Source organism: Bombus huntii, unplaced genomic scaffold (assembly GCF_024542735.1).
Source record: "Bombus huntii isolate Logan2020A unplaced genomic scaffold, iyBomHunt1.1 ctg00000073.1, whole genome shotgun sequence".
NCBI classification, from domain to species: Eukaryota; Metazoa; Arthropoda; class Insecta; order Hymenoptera; family Apidae; genus Bombus; species Bombus huntii.
Window position 1 is genome coordinate 98,929 of NW_026099331.1, and position 19,023 is coordinate 117,951.

At 38.0% G+C, this 19,023-nt stretch overlaps 1 protein-coding gene and 1 long non-coding RNA gene across 2 annotated transcripts in view; both read left to right on the top strand.

Moving 5' to 3' along the window:
- The window catches only part of LOC126876382 (omega-amidase NIT2-A-like), a 398,341-nt gene that overhangs the window by 13,851 nt on the left and 365,467 nt on the right, over positions 1-19,023 (top strand). The window lies entirely within an intron of this gene.
- On the top strand, positions 8-15,384 carry LOC126876393 (uncharacterized). Its single transcript, XR_007694169.1, has 4 exons — positions 8-879; positions 1,954-2,051; positions 6,975-11,350; positions 15,014-15,384. It is a non-coding gene; the product is annotated as an uncharacterized LOC126876393 (long non-coding RNA).

A 19,023-nucleotide genomic window follows, 5' to 3' on the forward strand; every position in this document is an offset into this window, starting at 1 on the left:
TATCACTATCAGTTTGTATTTTAGGTGCACACGCAGATTTGTTGGAGTTCTTATAAAATGTACTTCCTGTACGAACGTTTTATTCTTCCAAATTTTACGATACTATGTCTCATATGATAACTATATGGATTAAACGTAATATAAATGATCCGAAAATAGACTCGAACGACATTAATTGTCTTTCTATTTATACCAATATCGAAAATACAAGTAAAGCTGGAGCAATAGTATGCAAGAATGGACTATTTATTATTTTAAACCAAATCATAGCATATTCAGAATGCACAGTATTATCATGAAATGTAAATGAATCAGTTGTAAACGAACGATTTTACTGTAAAATCATTGCCTCCTTTTTTTCATCTGAAATATAGCAGCAATGAGTACATTCTTTTAATATATAATAAAACGAGATATCTTTATAAAGTTACATATGTCATCACTGGTAACTGTTATCTCGTATGACGCCAAATATACCGTTAGTATGGAATGATATTTTTATGAAGATATACTTTAATGATAGATTTTATGAATGAAACGTTATATAAGAAAAATTATCTCTTGTTATTCTATGAAGTGTAGTAGCTAATGAAGATTAATTTTACGAAGTGTTAGAGTAAAAGAGAATTAAAAAATTAAAAAGATCTAAATAAGATTGTTCGTGTGGCTTAATTATCTCAATTCTGGTACACCACTTGTTACATTCTAACTAATTAGCGCTAAACAATAACTTGCAAATATTAAAGATATTAACACCTAAAGGTTTTCAGGAAATTTTATAATATTTGATTATTGTATATCTAGTCATTGATTGATAAAATTTCTTGTATAAGCATAGATCGAGGTTGACGTCATACGCAGATTGCATATCATTGACAGGTATCGTTTTAATTTATTTTATGGCTAGAATCGTTTGAATATTATACGAATAATTATTTCCATTCGAACGATTAATAAATCACGTACCTATAAAAGATATATTACGAAAAAGAGGTGACGAAACAAAAAAATATTGGAAATTCCGTTGTCATTAGATCAATTACTTTTGCAATGATTTTTATTTCCATGTAATTACATATGAAATGGGTAATTCATTAACATCTCCTCGAATCGAATATAATTCGTTACACTTCACAACGATTCAAATAATGGACGGGAAATATATAATAACTTTCCTGTCCTTGCGTTAAAATAGTACTGTACAAATCAGATGATACAACCTAACCCCAACCTAACCCCAAAAAACCCAATTACATCCACATTGCATGACAGCACACTTGCAATGGATTTTTGTGATTTCAATGTCACAGACAATGACACAACTAATCAGAACACGTTCGAGGCTATAGACATTGAAATTACCGCGTGTTTAATACGTTTAAAGCATAAATCTAAATTTCACGCGATTATTTCTTTGTACATTGTGAAACTCTTAAATTATCTTAATCGAATAAATAATCCTAATGTAATAAAACATCTTGAAATAGACCTAGATATCTGAAACAGAAACTCGAAGGATAAGAAATCCTAAAAGGTACTAATCCTAAAATAACAAACTCCTAAATAATAAACAAGTGATAAAACCTGTTATAAATAATAAACCTTACCTGGAATAATCAAATCCTAACTAATCGAAAATAAAATAAGGCAAGCAATTCTTAATCTTTCAAGTAATTTTTCCGAAAACACAGAAAGATAGAGAAATTAAAAAGACGCAGCACAAATTGCAGCACAATGAAAGTTTCGGAGCGATGAATACGATCGTATTAAACTAAATAATTTTCAAAAGTGAAATTACACTGAAACGTATATCGATGATATTTGTCATTTCTACGATCTGTTTCGCTTGATCGTGCTTCTTTTCTGATGTAAATTCAATTTATAATACGAACTAAGTTTCCTTTATTATTATTAGTCCTGCGTCTTTTTAATTCGTCACTTCTTTTATTTCAGAACAATGACGGGCTCCAAGATGCTGTTCGGATGTTTGGCGTTAATTGCTTTTCTGCATCCATTAGTTCACGTTTGTACTTCGAGTAGTACAGCTCAAGGTTTGTACTTCGAGTTGTCTTTTTCCATGCACTTCAAATTCCAATACGATCTGGTCACGCGGCCTTCGTACAATTTCGAAAATTACCTGTTTGGTAATCGTCAATGAAAAAAGAAGTTATGCGTGACCTCAACACATTGAAACAATTTTTATGATTTTTTATTTGCCGGTTGGTCAGCAAGTTAATGGAAAAATTTCACTTAACTATTCGCGTTAATCTCTTCGGTTTAACTTTTGGGAAATGCTTCGTTAGCTTCGGGAATATTCCAACGATTCGTTTTACGTACAAAATAAGCATGATAAATATTACATCACGGTAATGTAATATCGGAATATATTAAAGGTGTAATTTTGTTCGATTAATTATAATTTATTAATAATGGATTGAAAATACAGATATTAGTTAGACAGAGAAACGATGTTTGATTAACAGGAAAACTAAATGCAACGCTCGTATTTACAACAAATAACTTGACAACTATTTGGTAACTCTCTCTCTCTCTCTCTCTCTCTCTCTCTCTCTCTCTCACTAGCAACTCTAACACTCGACAACACTCGCAACTCAATTCTAACGACTCTATGCTTCGACGTCTCGATCAACTCTGATTCTCGCAACACGCACACTTTTCGATTCGCCTTGAATAGCGAAACCGTCCTTCTTCTAACGTTGTCTATTGTTTCCCTCATACCTATGTAAGAACTACCAACTACGTGCCTTTAGTCACGTAGGCACTCTTAAATGTAAACGAACCACAGAAACACGACGTACACGGTTTTTCTATTTTCAGCCGATCTCCAATCAAAGCTATTCTACGATATTACAATCGGCCTTTCCTGACAATCACATCTGCCCTCAGATGTGCTCATCAGCGCCGCTCGCACTTACATCACTATCGTCAGCATTCCACCATTTCATGTGATCGGCTGCCGTGGAAGTTGTACGTGGCCCTTCGTGCTCCCCCTCTCGCTGCACTATGTATCGGTCATTTCGCAGGACTTTTATCACCCGATACGGTCCAAGAAACTTCGGATGCAGCTTTAGCCCGGGACCCCTCTGCATCCTCTCGATTGCCACTAGATCTCCCGTCCTGTATGCTGTCGCCTTCTTGCGTCTCCTGTTATACGCCCGCTTGTTTCGGATTTGGATCTCCTCAATCCGTCTCTTTGCGTCCGCACGCAGCTGATCTCGTTCCTCTTGGAACACCGCGGCCTGTTCGTCCTCGATGCTACTGCTCCTCTTTCGCTCTTCCTCTATCTTCCTCTCCGTTGTTTGTTTACCCATTTCACTCTTGTCAGGGGCTTTGATCGTCGTGGCAGCATCGTGACATTTTCGTAGGCTCGGTTCGTACATGGAAGACGTTAACAACTTACCATCTACCGAGACTATGATCTCTTCTTTTTCGAAGGTCTTCACGTTCATCGTGTCCTCGACAATCCCATCGTCGTCCTCGTCATCCACATCCTCTGTATATCGATATTATTGGAGGGATTCCGCACGTGCGACTTCCCTTGTCTTTTCGTTCGCCTTGCATTCACTCTCTTCGAGTCTATCCGAAAACTTGAAACAACCCTCGCACCCGCAACGCTATCCTTCTCAGTAAATTCGCAAATATCATCAACAACATCCTTAGCCAGATTCTTCCTCCTCGTGATGTTCGCTAAGTCCTCCTGCTGGCCGCAAGAATCCGACGAGGACACCATCTCTTGGTCCACTTTACCAATCACCACGTGTCTTGCCACTATTCTCCGTTCCTCCGACACTTGCTGCACAGCTGCCCGATACTTCTTCAAAACTTCTGCTAACTCTTCTTTATTTTCTTCCAATTGCGACAGTAGCTCAGTTCGTTCGCGACTAGCTACATTAACACGATCTTCTGCTTCGGAACGTTGCCGCAGTACTTCCTGCAACGAAGCCAGCGTCTCATTCGGTTCTTGCTCCAGTGCCTGTTTCGCTTTAACTGCAACTGCTCTAGCGCATTCTGCATCTTCTAACTGGTTCTTCAGCTGTCGTAAAGCTGCTTTACCCGTCGAGTCACCTTTCGATCTCTCCAGCATCGTTTGAGCGTCTCTTAGCAATGCTTTGGTTCTCTTCAAATCTCTTTTTAGCCTATGTTGCATGTCCTTAACGTGTGACAAATCTATCTCACTCGCCTGTGTCTCTACATCTATCTTGAGGACTTCCGGACACTCATCGGGATTTTCGTCCTTTATTCTACTAATAAAAGATTCTCCCCCTTTTATACTTATTTCAACAGTGTCCAAAAAGTCTGCGCCAATAATAAGCGAATGTTGCATCACTGTGTCTGGAACTACGTGTATGGTTATACAGTACGACTCATTGTCTATAATAATGTTCGTCGAACATTTCCCGAGCGTAAAATTCCTTCCGGAACCGACACCGCGAAATCCAACGATTTCCCGACTTAATCTGGGCGCTCCGATTTTCACATGCTGATCTGCTCGCATTAGAGTCAGCTCACTACCGGTGTCTATCAACGCGCTCAATTCGAAATTTTCCATCTTAACATCCTTACCACGCCTTGTTTTTAACGACCGAAACACGCTGTAAACTTTTTTTGAGGGCTCACCCAAATTGTCGCAACTTGATGCGATGTGTCCGTACTCCCTACATTTGAAGCAATTGTAGCATCGCGTCTTCCTCGCATCTCCAGATCGACCGGGTTCCTCGTTCCTCTCGGTTTCGGACAGCTTCGCCACCGGCTTTACCCTGTTACTCTTCGGCTCCTCAAATTTCGTCCTCATCTCCATATCTCTTTTTATCGCTTCGTAGCGCCTGAAACGCTCTTTTAATTGCTCGATATTCCTGGCTCCGTATAGCACAGTCTTGTTCGCGACCTCGTCGGGAATGCCTTGAATAATGTAGTCTATCAAGGATTGCGTATCAACCCTTCCTTGTTTTGCAATCCCGCACATGTGATACATATATTGTTGCAGACTCTCATCTGCTTTCTTCTTTCTATGGGATAACTCGCCATGTATCTGTTGGTCGCTTACTACATTTTCAAACTCATTCCTCAACGCCTTTTTTAGCTTTGCCCAGGACTTCGCGCATCGTTTTTGTCGTACGAAGGCCTGAGCGGAGCCTGCGAGTAATTTCTTAGCATAGGCCACCATGTGGGCGTCTGACCAACCCCACACTTCTGCCATTTCCTCGAAGTCTTCCACCCACTGATTTACCCTCAGCAGATCATCCCCGCTGAATTTCTCTAATGAGTCTTCCACGTCTTTAAGACTCAACATCGAACCGACGCATACCTTCTGCTGCTACTCATCGCGGTCCTGATACACCGCTCGCGTGCCTCTCCTGTATTCTCGCGCGCCTTGTTTATCGTCCTCGCCTTCACTTTCGTCGGAGCTCTCTTCTTCCGACGATACATCGTCCCCTTCTAGGGCCGCCTGTAGCCGCGCGCGTAGTTCGGATTTTCTTCCCGTTACCTTCAACCCCAAGCTAACGAGACGCGCTCTCAGCTCTTTCGTCCTCAGCTTCTCGAGGTCTTCCTCTCCCTCTTGACTGCGTTCGGCTCTCTGCTTGCTTCTTAGATCTCGCTGGTTTGTTGGTTCTTCGCCACGCTTCGAATCCTTAGGAGTAGATCGACCAGGTTTGCACGCTCTGTTCAACCTGGCAACCAGCACTGATCTCGCACCGGATATAGGCAGATTCATCTGTGCGAGCTTACTCCTCAGCTCCTCCAGCGTCAAATCCTCTTCACCCGACAATCGTTCGTCTTCAACGTTTGCCATTTTATTCTATTCTTTTCTACTCCCGCAGAAATAGCTCCGTTAAATCGTATCGTTTCTCTGTCTTATTCAATCCCGGACGAGCCCCCACTTGTAATATCGGAATATATTAATAATGGATTGAAAATACAGATATTAGTTAGACAGAGAAACGATGTTTGATTAACAGGAAAACTAAATGCAACGCTCGTATTTACAACAAATAACTTGACAACTATTTGGTAACTCTCTCTCTCTCTCTCTCTCTCTCTCTCTCTCACTAGCAACTCTAACACTCGACAACACTCGCAACTCAATTCTAACGGCTCTATGCTTCGACGTCTCGATCAACTCTGATTCTCGCAACACGCACACTTTTCGATTCGCCTTGGATAGCGAAACCGACCTTCTTCTAACGCGTTTTTAAAACGCGATGGCGCTATCACTTTCTAAAAGCGTCGTCTTTACATTTCCGATGGCCACGGGCACACCCGACTGCCAGATATACAATGTATTATAAGAGTATCATTACCATACTTTTCATGAAAAGAGCAATTTTTCTTGATAACTATACTCTGTAACATAGATTGAAGTCGCTGATTTGATCCCTCTGATATCGTTGTCTTATGAGAGTCTCGCCTGGTCTTGATTGGTTCTGTTGACTCTTATCGTTGTGAAAAATCGATTCGTTGTGTACCTTTTTTGTATAGAGAATTATTTTGTGGTAGAATATAATGTTGTAATATTTGTGGTCTTAACTTTACTAATTTTGTCACTGAGCCGCTCTTTGGTTCGTTGAGCGATTCATATTCCGCATATATTCCGTACTTGCTTCGCTTGGTACTTTTATAATTTTCGCAGTTACAATAAAAAATTTAATTCTTAACAGATTAAAGATTTAACCTCTTGCTTTATAGTGTACAATAATTTTTTTTTTTTTTTTTTATAGGTTATGTGATAAGCGTCATAGCGAAGCAAACGCAATTAGAGATACGTAATTATTGACTCTTGATAGTTAATCGTTAATCGTTAATTGTTGTTCATCGTTAATCATTAATTGTTTTTGATCGTTCATCGTTAATCGTTAATTGTTGTTGACAGTTAATCGTTAGTCGTTAATTGTTGATCATAAATTGTTGACTGTTGATTGTTAATAATTTAATTAACTTTTTTGTTGAACATCAAGAGTATTTCTTTCTTCACCCACTATCCACCTCACATCGTTATTCTACATACGGAAGGCAAGATTGATATCAAGTTCGAAGGACAGACCGCAGATGTCTGGTCTCTGCTATTACCACGAGACCTTTCGAGACCGCGCAAGGAAGTGCCGGGCCCCTTGAAACTGGACCCAGTGAAACGAGACCAGCCGTCCGTAAACGCGGCATGTGGCGATGGCTTTAGTATCCCGTCGCATTTTCGTGACGGACAGGGCACCAAGGATCTCTTTCCTCGTGAACACCGGTGTCAATATAAACGTATACCCGTGCAACAAACTACGCGGATCCGCGAACAAAGATACGTACGAGCTGTTCGCGGCGAATCGAGTGGTCGAAGCAAACCGAAAACGCCTTTCGCGAGTCAAAACGCGTCGTCTCTGACGCCACAATGTTAGTGTCACGACCGGCATACTTCAAATCCGATGGACTGACGATGGAGATAAAGATGTGGCGGCACTCGGCGACAATCGGCGGCAATATCGCTGAAGTGTCTAATGAACCATCAACATCCCAACGGTCCTTCCGCCGAAGGTTCTAGAAAAAAGAGCACGTGGCAACGGTCGCGGACGCCTAGCAAATGCAAATGCATGGTGGGGATGTTGAGGGATGACAAAAGAAAGTAATCGGATTCGATCGAAAGTCAAATCATAAGAGCTTCAGTCTTGGAAAGTCACGCCTAGAGTTTGGAAGTGGATTGTAAAGTGAATTGTTGTTAGAAAAAAAATAAAGTTTCTTTTTTTTATTTTTCACTTCAAATTTCTTTTTTTATTTTGTTATTTTACGTGACATTAGCGCATCCGGTATCGGCAACAGCGCGTGAACGACAAATGGCAGCCGCTAGGATTCGTTACAAAATCTTTGTCTCCCGTGCGATTAATTCTGTATTTGGAATAATTTTAAATATATTTGACAATATCAAGTATCAACTCGTCACGTCATTATTTAAATCATCTACCACAAATCCAAAAACAGAATAAGGAAAACAGAGAAAAGAACAAATAGAAAATTAAGTTGCTAACATGTTTTTCTATAATAATATTTTAACATCAATATTGTAATACGCAATGTGAAAATGAAAAAATTGGAAGCAACCGAACTACGGATGAAACTAAATCACTTCGCTGCTTGTAAAGATAACTTTTAGTGTTATAAACATAAGTCAAGTAGCAAAGAGCATAAATTGAATTTACCCAAACTCTTCTTGAAATCTGACAAAATGATTCTTTATTTTGTCAAAAAAATCTTTACGTATTTTCCATTCCCATTCGTCGCTTTTTTCAGTGACGTGTTTATCGCTACGTCGAAACTCCGTCGGGTAGCAGTTAATTTCATTTAAAGTAGAAAACTATTCAGAAACGTGTATACGTTACACAGCAACAAACCAGTCACCCTGTTATTACCTCGTTCTCAACAGTTCAAATTTCAGGGACAACCGACTACTTAGTATCGACCCAGTACGTCATATTTACTCGCCAAAAGTATTGTAAACGAAAATTGTAACCAGACGTGCCGTTAGTAACTACCATTTTTCGCGAAACTTCTTTTTCATTTGGCGGAAATTTAAACAAACCCCGAAACACCGTGGCGTTTTGCAACTGTCTTTAATCCTTTAAGATAAAAAAGATTGACGCAAAATTTTGACGGGATGAAATTTCACGATATATTCAGGTGAAACGATGCGAAATTAGAGCGAAGCTTATAATGGGAATATAGTTTGCTTGTCTGTTGTCATAAAATGAGATATGCAGAATATATTAAAAAATAGAGTATATGTAATACGAAACTTTATATTATTCATGTTATTATGGACAAAATATCACAATATGTTCATATATTTAAATCTCATCCGAAAAAGATTATTGTATGTAGAACACAGTTTAACTGTATTTTGAATTCTTGTTTATCAGATCACAATTGATAAGTTGATATTAGGATGATTATCCTCATTTGAAACAATTTTGTGACTGTTACTTGTCAATATACTTTATATCTTATGTACATTTTAAATATAGTACGCAAACTCGAAGTTGCAAGGAACATTAATAAAAATTCAATATTTCAATAACGCCTTTCATGATTATAATTAAATATTTTTTCAAAATGTCGCATCAGTGTTACATCTAGCACCCCCTCCCCCACACACAAAAGTTTACCAATTTATAATATATGTACTAGTAGATTGACAAGTTACGATTTACAGGTTATATAGAATTCTATTTTATGATTTTATAATTTTTCGTTAAATAGAATAATCAAATAACTTGCAATTAGTAAAATTTAATTTGTTTTATCGTCAAACTTGTGCAAGGGAACATATTAATGCTGGTAACTTTAGTGACTTGCAAAATTTCAATAGTGCAAGACAGGCCAGATATTCAATTGCAATTGGTTGCTATCCATATTTTCATCGGTCTTACAATAACCTTATGTTATCAATTATGAATTAAAAAGTTAATGAAATCACAACTCACCCAAGGCCAATGGGTATGACTTCTTTTCGAAGATCGATTGAAATCTCGAGTTTGTTGTTTGAGATATTCAGTTACCACAAGACAAAAACACCACTCCATTACAGCCGACGTAAACAAAACATGACAGATTCTTCCAATTCTCGGACAACAAACATAGGCTTACATACTTACTGTTTTAAAGTCACAGTCTGTCGTTGAACTTTCGCCAAGTAACTTGATACGTACATATACACGTCCCTCGAAATCAGTTTTCGACGAAAATACATACGTGACATGTTATGTTGCAACCGAACGTGAATTTCTCGCGGGAAATAGCCTGATATCGTTTATTTATGCGTCTCTCAAATACGAATTTTACTATACACTTCGTTTAAGGCACGCCATTTTGCAAAACGATTATCGAAAGATTACTGCTTACATCGAGATCAAGAATAGATTCGCAGGAAGCTGGATGCCGCGATTTCTTCCCGCGCTTTACTTTCTTTCGAAGTTGTGTGTTACGCCGGGCGACCCTCTGCCTGGCCCAGGTCACACACCGCGGGCCAGACGGACACCAGATGTCCGCTCTTCCGTACGGCGTACCCTCAATAGCCTTAAGTATCTTCCATAAATCTCAGGAATTTCCTAGTAGAGGCCCTTCAAACCAAACAAACGTCTGTTTCCGAAGAATTTCTAAAGACTCTTGTCTACCACGGCGTGACAAGGGAAAGTTAGTTTTTCTCACGTATGCTGCAACTTTCCTCCCACTAACCACTTTCTCTCGAGGGCGGTTAAGACCCTTCGTTTAACCAATTAAAAACGAAGACTATTTCCCTCACTCTTCTAACTAAAATCGTCACCAACAGATCCGATGGTCCCGTGCGCTAGACACACCCACCCTTAGCTTTCCTCCGACACAACATCGTCACTCAACTTCACTTCTTCTACATCGTTGGAAAAGTCAACTACTAAGTCTACCGCTAATGCCCATCGTGCAGTCTAAGCATAACGCGAGAGTCGGTCTCGGTATTGTCGAGCCTACATTTCCTCTCCTAAATATCTTATAGTGCTACGTCCACTAATACATTGAATCCAATTACAAGAGCCCTGCTCTAACGTACATATCTACCTTATCTTCGTGCGATAAGTGATTATCTCTCTATCTATGCTCATCAGTGTAATCTAAGTGTTGGAAATATATAATTTATAATTCAGTGAATCACAGTGTTATACAAACTCAATCACCCCTATTATCTCACCGGAAATCAGGGGATCGATCAAGTCGTGGTGTCGATTGTTATAATCGTAACGGGAATTTACGACTCCCGTTGACGTCTCTCCTAGCGACTACGTCTCCCCGCGATTGGTCGAATAAACATTGTGATTGGTTGATTTCCTGCTGCCATATTCGGTTTCGCCGAGAATCGTGAACACGTACGCTGGAAGCAATGCGGGGTAATTATTTAATTTATTTCATAATATTATTTAACATATATCGTGAAAAGTTCTGAATATTCGGATTCTTCTGTTATCGTTTCATCATATGTTAGCATTATCAGCTCTCGATATCGAATTGACAAACAGAATTTTTCTCATGCAAAGTAAGTCACATTAAGTATATGTATATGTATAGTCGAAGCAATGCAATTAAAAATTTTTCCATTTTAATTGGAATTATTTATCACAGACATTTTACCGAGCATTCATTTTATAAATCTTATACATATATATATGTCGGAGATGAAAGAACACCGGAGTCTGTAATTGAACAATTGTAGTTATTCAATCCGATTGTAATTGTTCGAGAGTTGTGATAATGAGCTTGGGCTCGAGGCGGCAGTCAGTCGCCGAACGTAGCCGCGGTCACGGGATGAACGCTTTGTCTAACAAAGGTATGGAGTAACTCTATAGCTCTCCTTAAAAGAAATATTCGTGGCGACACGCGACAGTAAACATTCCAACGGTTTCTGTCCCGTGGCTCGCCACACGCAGACCCTATTCTTCGAGTAAGATGATTGCCAGATGTCGATGCGTCTCCGCAGTACATGTTCGGCTAGCCCGAGGGCCCATTATAAATCTTAAGGTTTAGTTAACTAAAGTCCTTCAAACAGACAAACAGTCTTTGTCCCAACTACGGGAAGATAGGGGAGACATATTTTTCAACGAGCGGCGTCTCCCACTAGCAACTTTCCCTCGAGGGCGGCTAGCATCTTTTTCTAACCACCGATATGGAGATTGACCAATTAGCAGCAACGCCAATTTCCCTTACTTTCTGAACGAAGGCTTTTCTCGACGAATCCGATGATCTCGTGTCCTTAGACACACCCCATTATAGTTTTCCTCTGTGGCATCATCGGGACGGGAAAGGCATTCTCGCTCGCGATCTCACTGATGAAAGGAGTAACCCTTTACGACCAGTGAATATCACGCATCCGACTTAGATTTTGTGAGTACGTTCATCTATCATCCCGTCGACCGCGGATTCGTTACTGAACCTAGGATCATTGTCATTAGTTTCTCGAGTACCTAACTACCGCGGTTACTTGTCCGATTCTATAATAATCGTATTCGCACTAGTCAATGTCTTCTCTATTGCATAACGACAACGTGTAACCCAAACGAAGATTCGTTTCACACCCCTAACCCTAATTCCAATGTAAACCCGACATATATATATGTCGGAGTCAGGTTGGCACTTTGGGGCGTTCTATGAACCTTTACTTACTTTACCATCGCGGATGTGGTTAGTGTTTATCAGTGCGAATTTGGGCACTACAAGAGGCTATGAGTAACGGCAATAGGATGTCCGATATGATGGTGACAACGAATCCAAGTTCGATAACGAATCCACGGTCCACGGGATGACCAGTATCAGCGTGACTTACTCGGCAATTCGCTCAACGACTCACTAACTAAAAACTCCCTGAATCCAGACGAACCTACCCTTATATACTCCTGTCCCCGCTTCTCGGGTCAATCCTTGTTTTTAAGGAGAGTCATAAAATCATTCCGTACCTCTGTCAGGTACGCGGCCCTCCCGTGACCATGGCTACGTCTGGTGACCCGTTATGTCACCTTAAACCTGAACCCATCGTCGTAACGCCAGGTTGGAACATTAAAAGTTGCTTTCCTTATTTTTATGGCTTAAACATTAAAATCTTGACCATGGTGATGGAAGGTTTTTCCCAGCATTCCCGACGGAAAGTCCCGCTATCCTTCCCTCTCCGACATATTGTTCTATGTTAACCTGTTAATACAGTGTTACATTCATTAAACCACCTCTGTTATCCTAAACGAAACAGGGGAACGACTATTTGGCGGCGTCGATTAACATGATCGTAGCGAGAATTTACGCCTCTCGCTGACGCGTTCTCCTAGCGACCGCGTCTCTCCGCGAACGGTCGTAACACCTATATCATTTATTAATTTACCTACAACAATTAATATTAATTACTTATGAAATTTTGGATCAATACTTGGAATATTTTTAATAATTCAAATTATCTCAGGATTATTTTTATCAATAAATTACTGTCCAAATATCAATATTGCATTTAATAGAATTTCAAATATTATAAAAGATATAAACTCAGGATGATTAATTCGATTAATTCATATAAACGGAGCATCATTTTATTTTTTCATTATAAATTTACATATTTTATTTAATTTTATTTTATTTATATTAATTAACTTACAAATACCTTACATCTTAGGTGATCCAGATAATTTTAAAATAGCAAATCCAATAATTACACCAATTCATATTAAACCTGAATGATATTTTTTATTTGCATATTCGATTCTACGAACAATTCCAAATAAACTAGGAGGAGTAATTATACCTTTTATATCAATTTTTATTTTATATTTAATTCCATTAATTAATTTAAATAATTTAAAAAATAATAAATTATATTTTATAAATAAAATTTTTTAATGATCATTTATTAATATTTTTATTATACTTACTTGATTAGGAAAACAAATAATTGAATACCCATATACTAATTTAAATATATTATATACATCATTATATTTTATATATTTAATTTTCTCATTTTTTATAAATAATATTTGAGATACATTGAATACAAATTAGTTTCAACTTATTAACTACGAAAATAGGAATGGGGAAGTATGAAAGAAAGTAGGAAACTAAGTAGTATGTTTTCATGCGGTCATAAAATTTACTCGGCTATAAAGCCAGGTATAATTCTTTAGGAAATTTTGAAAACATTTGGAGGGGTGCAAACCCTTGGAGGCGGAGCAAAAGACATTTTTGCAATGTCCGTCTGTTGCGATTCTGTCCTGCTTCTGTCGTCCTCTTTCTTACAAATCTATAATTTTCACTGCTTTAATACTTTTCTTGAACTATCAATATTATATAGCAGCGTTCTATATCCAATTAATAATAATAGCAGGATACTCTGAATTGAAATTAATACGTACAGTACATTGAGAATAATAGTTTTAACTTATTAACTACGAAAATAGGAATGGGGCAGTATGAAAGAAAGTAGGAAACTAAGAAGTATGTTTTCATGCGGTCATAAAATTTGCTGGGGTATAAAGCTAGATATAATTCCTTAGGAAATATTGAAAACAGATGAGGGGGTGCAAACCCTTGGAGGCGGAGCAAAAGACATTTTTGCAATGTCCGTCTGTTGCGATTTTGTCCTGCTTCTGTCGTCCTCTTTCTTACAACTCTATAATTTTCACTGCTTTAATACTTTTCTTGAACTATCAATATTATATAGCAGTGCACTATATCCAATTAATAATAATAGCAGGATACTCTGAATTGAAATTAATACGTACAGTACATTGAGTACATAAAAAATAAATATTATTGTTTAATAAAATAATTAAAATTAATAAAATGAAATTCACAATAACAAATTCTAAAATAAATTTAATATTAATCAACTTAAAAAAAATTAAATTACTTAATTTAATATTAAATTTTAAAAAAATTTTATAAAAATATCTATAATTCCCAAAATTATTATTTTAATTTAAACTATTTTTTGTTAAATTAATATTTTTAGTTATATAGTTTAATAAAAACATTAATTTTGTAAATTAAAAATTTAAAAATATTAATATAACTAGTCAAATAATTTTAATATATTAAATTTATTACTATTAATGAAAACTCTTATAATTGTATTCTTCTTTATATTTATAAATCTAAGAATTAATTTAATTTTAATTTTAAATTATTTTTATTTAAATACTTTTATATTACCTTTAAAACAAATATTATATTTAATTTTATATATTATTTTTATAACAATAAATATCTTAATATATAAACAAATAATTTCATTAAACTTATATATGTCGGAGATGAAAGAACACTGGAGCCTTTGGAATTTTGGATAATCCCGCAACATTGTAACCTAGAGTCTACTATAGCTGTAATTGAACAATTGTAGTTATTCAATCCGATTGTAATTGTTCGAGAGTTGTGATAATGAGCTTGGGCTCGAGGCGACAGTCAGTCGCCGAACGTAGCCGCGGTCACGGAATGAACGCTTTGCCTAGCAAAGGTATGGAATAATTCTATAGCTCTCCTTAAAAGAAATATTCGTGGCGACACGCGACAGTAAACATTCCAACGGTTTCTGTCCCGTGGCTCGCCACACGCAGACCCTATTCTTCGAGTAAGATGATTGCCAGATGTCGATGCGTCTCCGCAGTACATGTTCGGCTAGCCCGAGGGCCCGTTATAAATCTTAAGGTTTAGTTAACTAAAGTCCTTCAAACAGACAAACAGTCTTTGTCCCAACTACGGGAAGATAGGGGAGACATATTTTTCAACGAGCGGCGTCTCCCACTAACAACTTTCCCTCGAGGGCGGCTAGCATCTTTTTCTATCCACCGATATGGAGATTGACCAATTAGCAGCAACGTCAATTACCCTTACGACCATCGTGCGCGAGTTAATTCCGTCGCTGGTGCAAAAAATCGAGTGTGGAACCTAACAATTTTTCGACTCCGCTGCGTCGCAGCTACCAATCTGATTATGGGGGAAAATCCTTTACAAAGCAGTGCCCTGAATATAATTTCAATACCGAGTGTCGAATCGACTTCTACGTAGTGGAGGCGCCAACTGGTAGATCAAGCCATCCGGGTGAGTCGCTTCCATTTTACCCCGATTTCGGAGCCGAGTGTTCGCTAATCAAAGAATCCGTAGTCTTGAGAATTTCTGGCAAAAGAACGATTGATATATTAGTAATGCGAGGAATAAGAAATATTGGTACTAAACGTATCGCCCAAATCTTGTCCGTTGCAGGTGTCGGCGATTAGAGATAAATTTTTCATGTCCTCGCTGATAGTTATTTAAAAATACGATATCGCGATTGCTCGTCAAATTTTAAGCCAAGATCTTGACGTAATATTACACAAACTAGCCTCGCTATGTGTAAAACAAAAATAATTCATGCCCGTAATAAAACCGCTGAAAACGAGATCGACGTCGATGAAGTTGACAATGAGGTACGTGGTAGTGATAAAAGTCGATTAATCTTTCTTTTCGAAAATTCAGAGATTCATCCGTTACGGGTTCCCTACGTACTCGTACAAAAAAAATACAGGACAGTTAGAAGTACAATTAATTGATCCTAACATCGCCGTACAAGGAGTCCGAACAGACTTCGCGAGCGCAGAGTAGTACGTGATAGAACAAGCGACTTAATTACAGCCAAAAATCATAAAGCCTAGTAATTCACCGTTCGCGAGCCCTATGTTATTCGTGAAGACGAACGATGGTTCAGATAGATGATTGGTAGATTTTCGAGGACTAAATAAAAATACGGTCGCGGATCGGTATCCTTTACCCCTTATTGCGGATCGAGTCTCGAGATTGCAAAAGCGAGACATATTATTATTCTGTACATATCCGGTGGGTTTCTCCAAATCCATATTCATCCTAATTCTAGGAAGTATACAGCATTGATTACCCTCGATGAACAATTTGGATAATAAGTTGTTGTTTTCTTCGAATTCTTTTGTGCCTTTGTTCGATCCATTCGATGTCCTTTATTTGCATAACATAAGTGCGTGCGCGTTTAATGTTTCTTCCGGAAGTCATTTTCGGGACGGCGATACTATGCTGACCCCGTCGAAAATGGGGATTCTTATAGTTTCGGACAACCCTAATAATTGTGCAGCTCATACTTGTCTAAATATTCTAATATTTATGTTCTTCCTTGCTACAATTTTGTAAACCATCAAAGCGTTTAGTACAGAAATCCTCAGGAGTAGTCGCGTGCCAAGTCTTCTGTAGCATTTGACCCTTTTTAATTGCGTTCACATAAGAAATCATTTGGTCTGAGTGATCTGTACTACACTTTCCTTCATTCCATTCAGCAGCGGCTGCTGATTTCGAGGTTGCGAACAAACGAAACGAGAGATCATTCTTGAGATTCCTTTGAAAACACGTATAACAGCCAACGTGCCATTCTTACGTTGTCGTCTATTTGGATGATCCCCTAATTATTGCCGACTCGATAGATCAAGCTCTAAAAGTATTGCACACCGTACTAGATACCCTTGTAAAAGCCGGATTCTCCTTTAACTTTTCAAAATATTCTTTTCTAAAGACATCGGTACTCTATTTGGAATATGTAATTTACGAAGGAGAAGTTCGTCCCAATCCGGGTAAAACGCACGCCTTGAGTTCTTTACCTGCGTCAACGACGGTCACACAGCTCAGACAGTTCATAGGTTTAGCCTTTTATTTCCGAAAATTCGTCCCTAAATTTTCACGGGTAATGAAACCCTTGTATGCGCTTACTTCCGATAATAAAAACATGACTTGAACAGATAGGCATGAAAAAATAAGGCGAAAGGTAATTTCCGCCCTGACCGACGCGCCGGTGTTAACGGTATTTGACCCGAACCATCCGATAGAACTTCATATCGACGCTAGTTCGGATGGATATGAGGTTATTTTAATGCACAAGATTAAAGGTAAAAAATAGAGTAATAGAATATTACAGTATAAGAAGTAGCCCTGCGGAATCTAGGTATCATTCTTACGAACTAGAAACGTTAGCAGTTGTGAACGCCGTCAAGCATTTCCGTCATTATCCCCACGGACGAGAATTTCTTGTCGTCTCCGATTGTAATCCTTTGAAGGCATCCAGTAGTAAGGTAAATTTAAATGACAGGGTTTACAGGTGGTGGGCTTACTTACAAACTTTTACTTTTGACATTCTGTACCGGGAGGGTAAACGAATGGCCCACGTAAATTTTGTCTCGCGAAATCCCGTAGACTTGGAGTATGAATTACGGCCCGGTACCCGGTAAAATACAGAGAAAAGGTAGAACTCTCTGCTTGTCCATTGTCCCCAGAGGTTTTAGATGATCTGTTATTAACCATTTGCAACAGTTATGCACTTAGGTTGGGATAAAACGCTTGAGAAACTGTGCGACTGTTACTGGTTCGAAGGAATGGCGGAGTATGTTCGCAAATTCGTTGAGAACTGTCATGCTTGTCGAGTTTCGAAGGCTAGTTCAGGTAAAGTACAAGCTGAACTACATCCCATACCTAAGACCAGTATACCCTGGCATACGGTACACATGGATATAACGGGCAAATTGAGCGGTAAAAGCGACTCGAAGGAGTATATCATTGTTTTGGTCGACGCTTTTACAATATATAATGAAAAAATAAAATGATGCTCCGTTTATATGAATTAATCGAATTAATCATCCTGAGTTTATATCTTTTATAATATTTGAAATTCTATTAAATGCAATATTGATATTTGGACAGTAATTTATTGATAAAAATAATCCTGAGATAATTTGAATTATTAAAAATATTCCAAGTATTGATCCAAAATTTCATAAGTAATTAATATTAATTGTTGTAGGTAAATTAAAAAATGATATAGGTGTTACGACCGTTCGCGGAGAGACGCGGTCGCTAGGAGAACGCGTCAGCGAGAGGCGTAAATTCTCGCTACGATCATGTTAATCGACGCCGCGAAATAGTCGTTCCCCTGTTTCGTTTAGGATAACAGAGGTGGTTTACTGAATGTAACACTGTATTAACAGGTTAACATAGAACAATATATTTTACAATAATATGATGAAGATGTTACAGAATTTTGGCTCGACTTTGATCTCTAGATAAATTCGTTTGCTCGTCAGATTTGTCGAAGTGTCACGCTTGACTCGTCAGAAGGAACTGCACGCCCTTCGATTATTTTCGTCTTTTCTGGAAGGCGACCCCTTAATGAACCATGCGCTTGCCACTACAATGTTTGTTTGCCGGGCAGCCGCGACGATCCGTCTGCGATGTTGTAGGACCGCGAGCGACGGTTAGAAAATACAGCCTGTGGTAAGCCTCGTGGCGTAACAATAGGTAAATTTAATATATGAATTTTATAAATTGATGAAATTATTTTATTCATTTTTTTGCTCGTAAGTTTTTATTTTTAATATAAAAAATTTTTGTTATAATTAATAGTATAATAATTAGGAAAATAATAAATATTAAAAGAATACAATAGTTGGGTTTTAAATATAATTTTTTAATATTATAAAT